Genomic DNA, 15,039 nt, shown 5'->3' with positions numbered 1-15,039 from the left:
CATACCAATAGAGATGTGTACCACCACAGAAAACACACATTCTGAATACATGATCGGTTTCACAAATCATCGGTTCCACGAACCATAACAAATTCATAAATCATAGGTGACTTCATTCACCACAATACACAACAATAACATGGCATGTTCCATACAATGCGTCTCATTCTCAATCATGGCAACAATTCATCCACGACCTCCACATAAGCGTCGTACGAATGAATACCGTATTCTCATACATGTATCACACATGTTCCATAACCTGGATTATATTTCTAAGTTATTAATCAAGTTATTCTCCTAGGTTTCCTCATTCATCTTTGTAAGGTCTTTAATCATGTTATTTCACAATCAAACATATCAACAATGTTTAACATTCATCATAATATATTTCATAGCATTTATCAATCACATGATATTTTATAACATGGAACAATAATAATAACCCTTTACGTTATCTTTCTAACGCATCCGTCCGTGTCCAAAACGGAGTTATACCACTCAATTAATTCATTAATCTATCTTAATCAAGATTTAGATTAATGTTTATTCATTGCATAAGTATTCAACAACAACATCTTTGGCCTAATGGTAAGGCTTGTACAATTCCAAGGAGGTCCCGGGTTCCAACCCCATTGGTGACATATTTTAATTCATCAAATAATTAATTCATGTCAATAGATTGATCAAATGAATCAATCGATTGAATCAATCCATTGGTGACACCATTTTCTCTGTTCTACCATTTCTACAATGTCCACTACTTCTTCCAACAACAACCCATCATATTACATGTAAATCAAGGACATATTCATTATCATGGATTATCATGATTTGTCTAACATTCTACAACCCTAACTTTTCTAGAAACCTAGAGTTTCTAACTAGAACTCACCTAGGAGATGAAAATGGAGAAATAGATGTGAAGTGGGTGACGATGATGATGAAGATGACATGATGATGGAGGTTTCCTTCTTCTTCTTCTCCCATGAGTCTTCTTCTTTTCCTCTTCTTTCTCTTTCTCTTTTCCTCTTTCTTTCTCTTTCTCTTTTCCTCTTTCTGATAACTCTCTCTTTCATTCTTATCTCTTCCTACTACTTCTTATCATTTTCTTCTTTTCTTTTCCACCACACAAAATACTATATAATATATATAAATAATATATAATATTAAGTAGTAACATAAAATATCTCAATTGATATTTTATCTTCCAGTACCAATTGACCAATTATTAATGTTACCAAAAATGTCCTCTCTTGTACTTATTAATATTGGTCTGTCTCTTTTATTAATAATTAATCCCTTCAGAGTTCACTGGTTACTCTATTGGTCCCAATTGACAACATTTAGAGCACATAGGAGCTCTAATTGTTACAACTAACAAAAGATATAGTACACAGGAACTCAATTGATCTCAACTGACAACTAATTGAGCATTTAAGGGAATATGGGATATTACACTGTCTCTACCTAGTAAGGCATTGTACGCCACCAAAAATCACTAACCTTGCAGATAAGAATATCAAACTCGAAAACAAAGTCCTGCTTGCACAGGTCGACGACAAGGCATGGGCCTTGCTGCAGGCGTGGTAATCTTAGCAAGAGGGTTGAACGTCTCCTCATAATCCTGTCCATATTTCATAGTGAACCTCTTTGCCACTAAGTGAGCACCGGGCCTACCTTTGTGGGTCTCTAACTGTCTGTGGGTATCGCGAGAATACGAATACTTTGTAACCTTGACTTGGATTGGCGCCTACAACCAAATGCCTTTTTTGTGTAATGGAGTAATCATTCTCTTTGAGAAGTTAGTCTATGGCCTTGTAAGGATTAGAGCGTCTTTGGGGATTAGAAGAGCTCAAGGATTAGGCCTCTGTCGCGCAACTTGTCCACAGAAGTCTCAGTTCAACATCTTAATGAACCAGGCCATTAAGGATTTTGAGGGGACCCATGAAGGTTATATTTGAAATGACAACAAATGTGAATTATTTTTGTGTGCGTGGTAACCCGATGGAATGGCATTTTCTAGGAGTTCGAGAATAGGGGCTCTGATAGTTATCTCGAAGTAATATGAATCTGTCAACTTGAAAGGTGGGGCACTAGCCGCCAGAAAGGGGAAGTAAAAGCATTTCGAAATCGGCTTATAGAAGGTAAAGGAAGCCATTATATATTCAATTCAACCGTAAGGTATAGTATGATGGCACGACTAGTTGCTTATTTCCGTCCATCGAATCGGCTTGGCCTATCGGCCCTAAAAATCTCATCAAGCTCTCACTCTTTCAGACTCAACGGTTCAATGTTCGCTAATGTCTGAAAGAATGAGAATACCCCTGTAATTAAAAAGTAATGTAAAGAGCTAAACTTTCTTCAGTCTCTTCCCTGCGCGGGTCCGAGACTTCTATATGAAAACTCTCTTAAAGCTATTGAAATGTACGATCGGGCAGTCAAATAGGCATGTAGTCTTTACTCTGGCTTTACTATATGATATATAGACCCACTTTCCCGCTTTTCTTTGGCGTTTTTATTCTGGCATTAATGATTTTCGATTCGCCTTGCCAAGATCCATTCAAGTAGATTTAAGGGTCTTCCCTTTTTTATTATAACACGCACAGGCCCTACCTAATGGTTTTTGAACTGACCGAAAGTCCTGCTTAAGGAGTGGCCTTAACGGATATATACCTCTGCCCTTCTCCCTTTGTTAGAGATGCCTCTTTAGTCTATTGCTCAACGACATATGGCTTCTAGAGTAAAGAGAACTCCTAGAGCCTTTCCAGACCAGATAAAGTCCTTCTATCCAGGTTTAAGCTATGGCTTCGATTAAGAAATTATCTTCCCGACTATAAAGAAATCCTTAGGCCCTCCCCTTACTCTAAGGTCAAAGTCTTTACCGGTACAAAGAAGAGATAAGAACTATTGCTCGCTCGTATATATCAGTCTATTAGATATTCTTTTTTTCCCTAATCATGTTCCAAAAGGTCCCAGTACCTACTTTAGTCATCTATCATTCTTCTTTCTTTCTTGTTATACGCAATTTCTTTTTTATCCCTGGTACAAAGAATGGAAGCAGTAAAGCTCGTGAAAGAAAGTTAATTTTCTGCACTGATAAAAGGGCATTTTTTCAGTAGTTGTATTACCTGAGTTATTTTTTAAGTACTTTACCAATGTGATCTAGGGAAGACAAGTCTATGATATCAATTGGATCAGTATCCACCCATACATCTTTGTGATATACTGGTATCCTCTTGGTCCCCTGCTTAATCCCAAGTCTGACATCTCTTTCTTGATGATGTTAAGAGTGTGCCAATCAATCCGGAAGTTGGCTTCCACCGCTACCTGTTCTGTACGAGATGGATCTGCGTACTGTGACTCAAACCATTCTGGACTGACCAGGTTTTTCGCCGGTCCCTTGTACTTTAGTACATTGGTGCTATCTTTTGCGACGTAGAAATTGTGCTAAAAAGTCTCCTTTCATGACTCTGTCCTCTAGCTTAAACTTACCTAAGACAGAAGAAGAAAGAACTTATTTAGGCCAAGCACAACTGAGTATGTGTCCGTGTAGTAGCAGTCCTCTCTTGAGATATAAGGTTACATATATATCCTAGCTGAGGCTGTGATCGCAGCAGCTAGTTGTACAACAGAGTTTTGGTTCAAAAACTATGAGCCCATCTTGGTATTACGGCTACGAAGTATTCTCGCTAAGCATATCAGAAATATAAACTCACTATTCCTGGGCCCAACCTCGAAATGGCCAAGGCTTGATAATCGGGTATAACTCAGAAGTCGGCTTGCACTAAGTCTATACCCCTGGCAGGCATCGCAGCTCTTAGCATGTGCTATGCAATCTGACAGGACTGTAGGCCAGTAGTGGCCATGTCTCCGGATCAACCAACGCATCTTCACAAACCCATGTGCCCCACTTAGGGGAGTCCATTTTTTTGAGCTAACTAGAAGCTTAGAGTAGAGCGCTAGCATGCACACTTCCGTTAATGTGTTTCACTGATCGATGGAATCTTTTTTACATTGATTAGTCAGACCAAACAGGGAGATCAATGCCACTCATTCTGATCTCAGCTGCTTTGTATCTTTATCGGGTACACCCCATACATACAAAGACTGAAGGAAGCTACTTTGCCAATGGTACTTCTTCCTTCTTCAAGCTCTTCCTTGCCGTCAAACTACTTATATCTTTCAGGTGTAGAGAGTCTTAAGCAACAAGCATGAGTGAACAGAGACTGCTATAACCATGACCCTAGTTTTTAGTAGGCGTGGGAAGATAATTTATTGATTGTTTAGTTTAAATTCAATCAATAAATAAATCCTTCTGACTTAAGCCGAATGAAACCCGGGCAAGAATCGGGCAGTACGAAGGGGAAGTAGAATCGTATCTGGCAGTGGTTCTTCGGATCGATCACTGATTCTCGGCCCCGTCGTTTGGTTTCCACTCCCGTTGACCTCTCTTGTTCTCCCCCCCCCCCCTTACACAACCGGGTGGAGCAATCATGTTAACTCTTTCCTGTAGGTCCCCTTTCAGGAAGGAATTTTCAACATATAATTGGAACAGAGGTCAATCTCGATTCGCAGCAATAGAGAGCAGGAGACGAACAAACTTCATCTTGGCTACCGGGGCAAATGCTTCCTCGTAATCTATCCCATATGTTTGAGTAAAGCCTTGACTAGCCTGACCTTTTCCTCCTTTCTCCCACAAAGCTTCCCTTCACAACCAGTCTCATATCAAATTAGTAGAATTCAAGATGGGGAGAGTCAAAATGATACAAATGCGCATTTCCTCTCTAAATCAAGAGGTATCAGATCAAATTCACATAAGTAATGTTTTATAAAAAAAAGTTATTTTCAGGAGAACAAAGTAGATTTATGAGCAAATTATGGCATGAGAGGACCAATGAGACAGAACACTGTTGGATGCATTCCTTCGCTAGCAGGGCTTCGACCTCACCATGAAAGAGTATATGGTTGGTTGAAGCGCAAGATTGGCAGTATCCTTGAATTCCCGAAAACAAAGCTATCCATTTCGAGAAACTATTAGTGCAAACCACTTGAATAAGAATGAGATCCATAATCACACCATTTCATATATAATAGTTTAATGAGAAAAGAAAGAAGAGAAATTTACTCCTCGCCCTGCTCAATTACTACTGGGATAATAGGAATAAGACGCCGGGGGGAATTAGTCACTAGTAGGTTGTACGTATTGCACTTAGTTCTCTCTTGTTACCATCTTAGACTCTGAGTTCTTCTAACTAATTACAAGTATATCTAACCCTAAAAGACCTCGAAACTTGAAGTCTTAGGAACCTTGTTTCAGCTGCTTTCCTTATTTCCTTACTTAACTTGCCTCACTGTCTAGATACCTTCCCAATACTTTACTTGAATGTGAAGGGATAAAAAGTACTTGTTGCTTGAGAGCTTTCCCACTTTCAACTAACGCGTAAACTATCTCCCTCCCCTATAACGAGCTAAACCATTCCTACTCTATTATAGTCTTTGTTTGTTTGCTGGTACAGGTAGTAGAGGCATTCTCCATATGTAGAATCTGAAAGTTAAAGGCATCATTGGTAGGCAGACAAGCGAGCATTCATGTGTGATTGGGGAGAGAATAAGGTGGGGTAATGTGAATCGGGAAATTCGAAAAAGGATATTTGTATAATGAGTACCTCTTATGAAACCATATCGCTCCTCTGTTTTCTTCTGGTAAAGGGCTGGAATCAATCCACGAATGAGTTCCTTCTTAACTAAAAATTGTCTCCTAAACCAAGGCATAGTAGCTTGTTTATGTCTGATTAACCTCCAGGTGCTTTTTATGGAAAACTGAGTGATCAGGAATTCATATAATTGTGTCTTATCACTCACCATTCAAGGGCCTTATGGCTTTGATACACTCCCTAATTTATTGCTGGTGTTTATTTGCACCTGTAGGGAGGGACCATCTGCAATTAGAAAGTATGTCTGTAACTTTTACATTTTTTTGAACACCAGGCTCCCCTATGATCTGCTCAGCATACATACCTTTCAACTATAGAGCCTATAGGCAGCAAAAAGAGTCATACCAGAGAGATGTATTGGTTCCATTGCCAACATCGTGTATAATATATATTATAGCCAACTCTCTCACCTGTAAAAGTTTCCTAAAAATCCAGCTACCATTATTTGGTTTGTGGTTAAATACACCAACAAAATTCTTATAAAAAAAGAAGCATTGTATGTAAAATACCTATAATCTATATAAGGACTTTTTGCAACCAGAACCCAGATATGCTTCAACATAGCAGCTTTATTCCACTCCACCAATGAAGCCTGAAACCACCTTATTTTTTTAATTTAAAGGGCAGCGAATTTCCAAGCAACATTCCCTTTGTTCTTCACCATATCAGGACCAGACCATAAGAACCCTCTACAGATTTTCTTGTCTTCAAATCAAAACCTGCACTGGTAGTATGAACACAGTACTCCAGTAAACTTGCATGCTAAAGAGGACACTCTGAACCAGTTGTCCAACATATAAGAGGTATTTTCCAGTTCATCTCAATACTCTAGCTATGATTCTCTCAATTAGAGGCAAACAATCACTAACTGAGAGCTTTGAAGGACTGGCCCAGGTACTTTATTGGAATTTTACCTTCATTGAATTGAAGCCAATTGAATTTTAAATATTTAACTTTGCAGCATCAGAAAGATCTCCATAGTCGATTTGACTCTTGGATATGCAGTAAGACCAGAAATATTTGCAAATTCTTTTAAGCATCTATTGACCACAGCAATGGAATCTTCAGCGCCTGATCAGAAAATTAGTAAATCATCCACAAAACAAAGATTGTTAGTCTCATTCTTTCTGCAATTTTTATGATAACTGAAGTTTGGATTAGTTATGGCTTCCTACTTAAGTTTCCTTGAAAGATACTCCATTCTTATTACAAATAAAAAGATAAGGCGCTATAAGCCCTTATCTTATTCCTCTATCAATTAAAGCAGCAAATCCTTCTCATGAACTAGAGATTTAGCAATCAATTGAGTGGCTTTCGCTCCTTGGTCTATTGTCTATCGACACCCTTTTTTATTTCTTTTTTTTTTCATCCTTTGACTCAACAAGGGAATGAAAAGAAATTTAATGGCAACTTGAAGCAGAATGTTCGTCTTTCTTTATGCTATGTAAATTAAATAATCTCTGGCCTCCTGGCAAAGACCCTTCCTCGAAAAATATTTTATCTATTCTCTTCGACCCCCACTTTTTAGTTAGGGACTAGGTAACCTATTAAGTAAGTTAAGGAAATTCATCATCTTTCCACATTTTTATAGAAAACTCTCCTCTAGACTGGAATTTTCCTCTGGCTAAGAGAAAGGGCTTAGAAAGCTATAGAGAAGCCTCTAAAACCCTTTTTCTTATTAGATAAAGGAAAAAGAGAAGACGAAGAAGTCATAGTAGGCTCTAAGAGTACAACTACTCTTCTTATCTTATTCTCTTAAATGAAAGGGTATTGTATTTAAAAGTAGAGAAATAGGATCCTTGTCCTTAGCTCTCAAGGTTGTTATACAACTGCATCGTCACCCAAAACCTAACTCCAACAGTCAAAAGCAAAAGTTTCACCCGCGACTAAGAGTAAGAGAAGACTTCTCTTCTAACCAACAATACCTAAAGGAAATGAAGGCTTGTTCATCATTAACTTATATTTTAAGCCGCAACATACATGACCACTTTACTTAAATAATATACCCGGACGAAAGGCACCTGTGTTATGGGAAGATTACCAGGTCAGGCAAATCCTCAATCGATGAAAGACGAGCGATTATGGATATTGATTGCGCCAAACATTGTTGTAGAGGCTCTTACTAGATAGGGTGGCAGAATAGGAGTCTCACTAGTAGTAGTATTAATCAGGCAGCGGTAGGGCAAGTGAAACATTCTATCTTTGTCAGGCTTAAGCTAAAGGGAATTAGAGAAAGAAAGTTATTGTTTCCGGGCATATCTATGGGAATAAGAGCCGGCGGTAAGTGAGGTAATTTCTTCCGGTAGTGGATGTTGGTGGATCAGAGTCAAAACGCTCATCATAATAATCTGATTCTCCGACACATGATATGAAATGGAAGTCCTACCAAATATAAAAAGAGCATTGCATACAACAAAGAAGATTCAAAATCGTCTTCCTGAAGGACACTGAAATTCTAACCGGACTGGTTACTACATAACCCTTCCACCAATAAGCGGAAGATGGTGCTAGACCAGTCAGACTCGCTATCGACTACTCAGAAAGAAAGACTAAATCAAAAGAATGGATTAAGGTGATACTAAACACTTAGCCGATTCGAAGGCTTCAACCGCTGTTAGGACCGATTACCGGACTGAGAGAATGGAATGATAGAGCGAGAAAGGTAGGTGGAAATTAGGACTATGATTTGAAAGTTGTTGCTTTGGCTATGGCTTGCTTGTTAAAGTCGGGCTTCCTCATTTTTTATTTGAGACTATACCTTGAAATTAAGAAGCTAGATCTTTATATTACATAAGGGAAGAAGCTCAGATCAAGATGCCCACTTCTCCTTATAGACTCTTCACAGTCACAAGTAAGTATGAGGGATCCGAGATCTTTTCAAACAACAAGAACGGAACATCCGAACTTTTTCTAGTTATACTTCTTTAGACAAGCTAGGCTCGCCCACCAGTAGGCTAAGAGACTTTCAGAGCTGAATTTAAGATGTTTATTGCTTTCAAGATGCTTTGCTTCAAAGCAGAGAAGAGCGGAAACAACTACGAGAGCAGTTACTCTTCTAGCTTTAACACCGGAAACGCATTCAGTTACCTTTCCTTTCTAAGAGCTACTTTAATTTATCTTCTTTGCTTCACTGTTAAGGCTCATCGGTCTTCTGGCCAGGCATATAATCGATTCTTTGATCGGCTTTCGAAAAAGCACCTTTGGGCGCTGGCTTTTCACGCTTAATGATAGAGACTAGTCTGATAGAATGATTCTCCTTGCTAGATGAAATTTCTTTTTTAGTAAGACATAATTCATTCACTCAATTAGAAACCGCCTCTAAGGATAAAATCTTTCATCTGCAGGGTAGGCGTTGTGATATCAGGCCTGGGACTACTAAAGTACTTTATTACTTTGTTCTATTGGTAGTAATAGTAGTACTGTAAAAGTTTTTTCTCACATAAAAGCTAAACTTTATCGTGTAAGTGAAGACTCTTTCCGCACCGGAAGAGGGGCCCCTACAGAGGCCAGTGACCCACTTTCTTCTCTAAAGGAGTACTAGGTCATGGAGGCTCTGGGCTACTTTTCCCGAAGGAGCTTGTAGCGACATTTGAGAGACATTCAGATCCCTTCTTCTCTTGAACTTCCATAGGAGTCCTCTCTTCATCATACAAGGCTTAGGAGAGGATGTTAACAGTGATGAGTCTCTTCTACGTCTGCTCTGGTAGGCGTTGTGATAGCAGGCCTTTAATTTAGGTACGGGAAAAAGCCATGCCTTACTTTCTTCCGGAGGATATAATGTTAAAGGCTTCACATATGATAGAACTCTTAAAGGGAGAGCATCATTACTTTTCGGATAAGATATCTTTATAGAGGTCAAGTCTCTTGGAGAGATAAAATTTAATTTCTTGACTCTTGTGAGTAAGGGCATTGAACTTATTACTCTAATTTTTGCAGAGTTGTGAGATTGTCTCCTACCGAATTTTATCGATGGAAAATCCTCTAGCGTCTAACTCTTCATCAAGAGTCCTTTAGACTCAGGAAAACTCAAGCCGGGAGAGCCTCTTATATTATAGGCCCTGCAAGACCGCGTCTACCTCCTTCTTAGATAAAGGCATAGAGTAATGGTAAGATCAGCCTAAGGAACTATCCATTGCTCGGCTACAATTGCTCGTGCGGGTCTAGGTCTATTTTCCAGAAATAGTTGTCAAACATCACAACACTTCTTCCCCAAGGCTAAAAGTAAGCCGCTAGTTAAACTTAACGCGGGAAGCGCAACATGGCTTTAGGGAATCCGGTAGGCTATTCTTTATTCTGGGAGAGACTTCTGATTCCTTCCACCTCAAGTACATTCCAAATTCTGCTCACAAAGGTCTTTTGTCTGCTAGGACCATCTTCCAAAAGACTAAGAATGAAGCGAGGCAACTAGCCTGTCTCTACATACTAAGGCATTGTACGCCACCAAAAAGCACTAACCTTGCAGATAAGAATATTAAACTCAAAAATAAAGTCCTACTTGCACCGGTCGACTACAAGGAATGGTAATCTTAGCAAGAGGGTTGAACGTCTCCTCATAATCCGGTCCATATTTCATAGTGAACCTCTTTGCCACTAAGCGAGCATCGGACCCACCTTTGTGGGTCTCTAAAATGTCTGTGGGTATCGTGAGAACACGAATACTTTGTAACCTTGTCTTGGATTTACGCCTACAACCAAATGCATTTTTTGTGTAATGGAGTAATCATTCTCTTTGAGAAGTTATTCTATGGCCTTGTAAGGATTAGAGCGTCTTTGGGGATTAGAAGAGCTCAAGGATTAGGCCTCTATCGCACAGCTTGTCCATAAAAGTCTCAATTCAATATCTTAATGAACCAGGCCGTTAAGGATGTTGAGGGGACCCATGAAGGTTATATTTGAAATGACAACAAATATGAATTATTTTTGTGTGTGTGGTAACCCGATGGAATGGCATTTTCTAGGAGTTCGAGAATAGGGGCTCTAACAATTATCTCGAAGTAATACGAATCTGTCAACTTGAAAGGTGGGACACTAGCTGCCAGAAAGGGTAAGTAAAAGCATTTCGAAATTGGCTTATAGAAGGTAAAGGAAACCCTTCTATATTTAATTCAACCGTAAGGTATAGTATGATGGCACAACTAGTTGCTTATTTACGTCCGTCTAATCTGCTTGGCCTATCGGCCCTAAAAACCTCATCAAGCTCTCACTCTTTCAGGCTCAATGGTTCAATATTCGCTGATGTCCGAAAGAATGAGAATACCCCTGTAATTAAAAAGCAGCGTAAAGAGATGAACTTTCTTCAATCTGTTCCCCGGTGGGTCCGAGACTTCTATATGAAAACTCTCTTAAATCTATTGAAATATACGATCGGGCAGTCAAATAGGCATGTAGTCTTTACTTTGGCTTTACTATATGATATATAGCCCCACTTTCCCGCTTTTCTTTGGCGTTTTTATTCTGGCATTAATGATTTTCGATCCGCCTTGCCAAGATCCATTCAAGTAGATTTAAGGGTCTTCCCTTTTTTATTATAGCACGCACAGGCCCTACCTAATGGTTTTTGAACTGACCGAAAGTCCTGCTTAAGGAGTGGACTTAACGGATCTATACCTCTGGCCTTATCCCTTTATTAGAGATGCCTCTTCAGTCTATTGCTCAACAACCTATGGCTTCTAGAGTAGAGATGATTCCTAGAGCCTTTCCAGACCAGATAGTCCAGAAGTCTATACTACCTCCTAAATAGGACTCATTTGGTTAAGCAGTAGATCCAACTTATGACTCTATTAGATAGACGATGCTCAGATAATCCAGTTCTCTAACGTTAACTAAGAATACTATAAGAAAGAGGAGAAGTCGACTCATGTACTCTATCTACGAAACCTGTCGTGCCTTTATCATTAGAGATAATATTATTGATGGCGAGTGGTTGAGTATATAAGAGAAAGGCAGCTTTTAGGAGGGATCTTTCTTTACTTCGGAGTAGAATAGGTGCAAGGGGGATTACTCTTAACTAACTAAGCCTAAAGGCTATCCAGCTTAAGGATTAAATTATTTAGACGGGAATACCCGGTAGCAAACGCAGAAGGAAAAGGCAGGAATGCACCATAAGGGGGAGTTCCTGGGTCACGAGTTAGGCTTGCACCAGTGCTTTCCAGATGCATGGTCTGGATTTATTTCTGTTCGTTTGATAACTCAGTTCATCCTCGACAAAAGGAAAGACTAATGAAGACTACATCCGGGGGGAGAAGAGGTTCTTCTTCCAAAGTCTGTCGGGCTGACGACAACCATACCAAGACCTAACGAGATATTTTTCTCTCTCCCTTCGTTTTTGGCGCCAAAAACCAACTTGTCATCCCGGCCAGGGCGCACAGAGGTCCGGAAAAAAAAATACCAATTTCGATCCATTAGGTTCTTCGATGTGTTCATTTACAAAGCAAGTCATTCCGTTTGATCTTTCTCCCAATCGACAATTCTCACAGCTAACTCGATGTGGAGTTTGGAATTCCTAAATTAATCTTTATGTTCGACCATATCTTCTAGAATGTTAAGGATTCTGAGTCGCTTCCCTGGGGAAACTCTTTCAAGCTTCAGATCCTCCAGACAAAGTTTCTTTAGACTTCTGGATGAGGTTCTCCGCCCTTTTATAATATAGAAGATTCAGAGAATCTTTTCTTTTAACCATGAAGGACTATGAGCCTCCGGCACCATGACCTCGGTTGGTTGATTCGGAGCAAGGGGATCCTCCTGGTTTGGGTCCGGAGATGACCCCTCCTCTAGAAAAAACCACTTATATATCCACGAGCCACTCCACGAGGAATAGGAGGATGCACCACCTAAGGGGCCCGTTAGAGCTTGAGCTTGTTGTGAAGCTAGTAGGTCCATCGGTGGGGTTTGGAAAGCAGGGCTTTGTTGGCCGCTGGATGGTTCGGGAGCGGAACTTCCCTCACGATCTGAGGAGAGGTTTAGGTATTGTTTCCAATTTTCCTCATTGGTACATTACAGGTTCCACCCACCCTCACTCTCTCCCTTACGATGTGCTCTACCTCTCGGGCTAGTTTCAAGTTCGACCATAGACGCAAGCAATCTAGTATAGCAAGCCTCCCTTTTAAAACAAAAGGTTACTCCTTTCTTTGCAACTGGAATAGAGGGATTGCTACTTCCAAATCCGGGAAGTCCTTCTCGAAAGAGTCATCTAAGGCTTTTCAACTTCGACTTGCCTTTAAGTTGGCCAGTCTGCTTCTTCGAGCGAGGACTTGCTCGGCCAAGCTCGGTTCTCTCACTACCCGAAATCCTTATCTTATATGATATGGATCTGGGAATTTCCCTTAAGATCCAGCGCCTGCAGAAGTAAAGTGATAGGAGAAGTTGCTGGTGGGAAATCTCTATTTATCACACCCCTCTCACCCGAGCCACCTGGAAAGACCCTTGGTCTCCAATCTGCAGATGAGTGTCTTCCCTCTTATCCCTTACCCATTGTTAGGGTTTAATTTCAAGAGCTTGCCTTAGTATGAATCCCATCTACAGTTGAGTCAATAGCACCCTCCAACTTTAGTAATTCAATTGCAAACAGAAAGACAATTGCAGTTGCTGGACTTGCACTTCAATTAGCTGTGACAGTATCCGTTGGTGCGAGTGAGTGTTCCCGCTGCATCGAGAATGGTAAAGTATTCAATTAACCGGTGTAAGCCTATACGCTCTTACTATGAGGGTTTCCGGTGTGCTAGAACCAACAGCTATAGAATCTGCCTTACCTTCTTGACTGGTGTTACTGGTATGGGAGTACAAGTAGTTGGTGGTGAAGGCAATGATAATTGTCGTGGGAGCTATTACTTGAATTCATGTCTACCCGGTCCCAGTTCTTTTTGGTGAATGCGTAGACGCAGTTGGTGAAATAGAAGCTCTTTAAATAGCCTTTGGCTTACGTAAGATCTATCTCTTCTCTAACAACTTTTCTTTGAAAGAGCTTTCACACTTCAAATCAGATAGCGAAAGTAAAAGCTAGTTCCTCTTCCAATATACTACCGCTACCTTAATCCTATCAAATATAAATATTTATCCTTTGAATTATTCATATATATCCTATGTATTAATTTAATTTCACACCGGAAACTATTCTAGAAGAAGTTCGAATTCGTTCCGTTCGGATATTGATCGGTCTTGGTTTGACATGGTTTACGCGTTACTGGTTCCCAAAAGAGTTAATATCTCCATTAACTAAACCCTTTCTTACCCTGTCTTTGGACTCATATTTTGTTTGTACACAATCAATGGAGGCCTCCCCGACATATGTTGCAACGTCTTCAATAACATGTTCTTACTTCGTCTTTCCCTTAATAAGTCATCAAATTTGGTGCTTTTTGATCCCTAGTTGCTATGGGGAACAAAGGAGGAAATACAATTGATTCCTCTATTTAAGTGGTTCTCGCTTCTCCTTGTTCCTGTTCCTAACTCTTCCCCGGGTAGTTTCCAATGTTTGGTACTTTCTATACTTTCTGGGTGCAACATCAACAAATTCGCTCATGATCAAGTTACAACCTAAGATCTATGACCATATTATGCTAACTGTTCGTATTTCGTTCATTCCATCGGTATGCTCTCCGGTACATGTAATTGTGATTTGTTTTCCAGAACCAAGGGGTCTTTCTGTGGAAACCTTCATGAACAATCGTCGTTTTTTGATGGTTTTTCCGCTTCTCACCGTTGCTCTTTCCACACCTCCGGATATATGGTGCCAAATCATCGCGCGTTTCCTTATTTCTTTGATAATTGAGTTGACTATCTTTGTGGAAACGATTGCACAAGTTCGCGAAGAGGCTGGACGAGTGGAATGAGGGAAAGCGGCTCAATTAACAAAAAAGAAGAGTAGCCCCCTCTAGCAAAGTAACTATAAAAGAATTCTCGAGTAATTCTCAACCAACATATGCGATTCATTCCCGTCTTAAATAACAAATAAGACTTATAAATCAAGCAGTTAGGAAGCCCTAGACTTTAAGTCAGGCTGCTTAATTATTTTATTGAGTTGCCTACCTTCAGGTCATTCGATGCCTTAAGCCCTACAGTTTCTTTGCTAGCCGTTGTTGGGACTTAGTTAAGAGTTAGCCTAGAAAGGAAAGGCTTTGAAAGCAAGTCAATCATTCCAATCCCAGCGGATTAGTCAATAGCAGTAGAGTCATAAACAAGAACAGCAGAGGCTGAACAAGTCACTTCCTTAGAGCGTGAACAAAACAATAAGTTAGGTCGTTTGATTATAAAATTCCTATTGTTTGTTTAGGAGATTTATTAAACAAGCCTTCTAAATAAAGGCGAAGAAGAATCATCGAACTAA

At 39.9% G+C, this 15,039-nt stretch overlaps 1 pseudogene; it reads left to right on the top strand.

Moving 5' to 3' along the window:
- The first annotated feature begins 13,370 nt into the window (after positions 1-13,370).
- LOC127096267 (uncharacterized tatC-like protein ymf16) lies at positions 13,371-14,545 on the top strand (annotated as a pseudogene).
- The last annotated feature ends 494 nt before the right edge of the window (positions 14,546-15,039 follow it).

The sequence above is a fragment of the Lathyrus oleraceus genome, chromosome 6, assembly GCF_024323335.1.
Source record: "Lathyrus oleraceus cultivar Zhongwan6 chromosome 6, CAAS_Psat_ZW6_1.0, whole genome shotgun sequence".
Classification (NCBI taxonomy): domain Eukaryota; kingdom Viridiplantae; phylum Streptophyta; class Magnoliopsida; order Fabales; family Fabaceae; genus Lathyrus; species Lathyrus oleraceus.
Note: the sequence above shows the minus strand (reverse complement) of the source record. Positions and strands in the feature narration are given on the sequence as shown.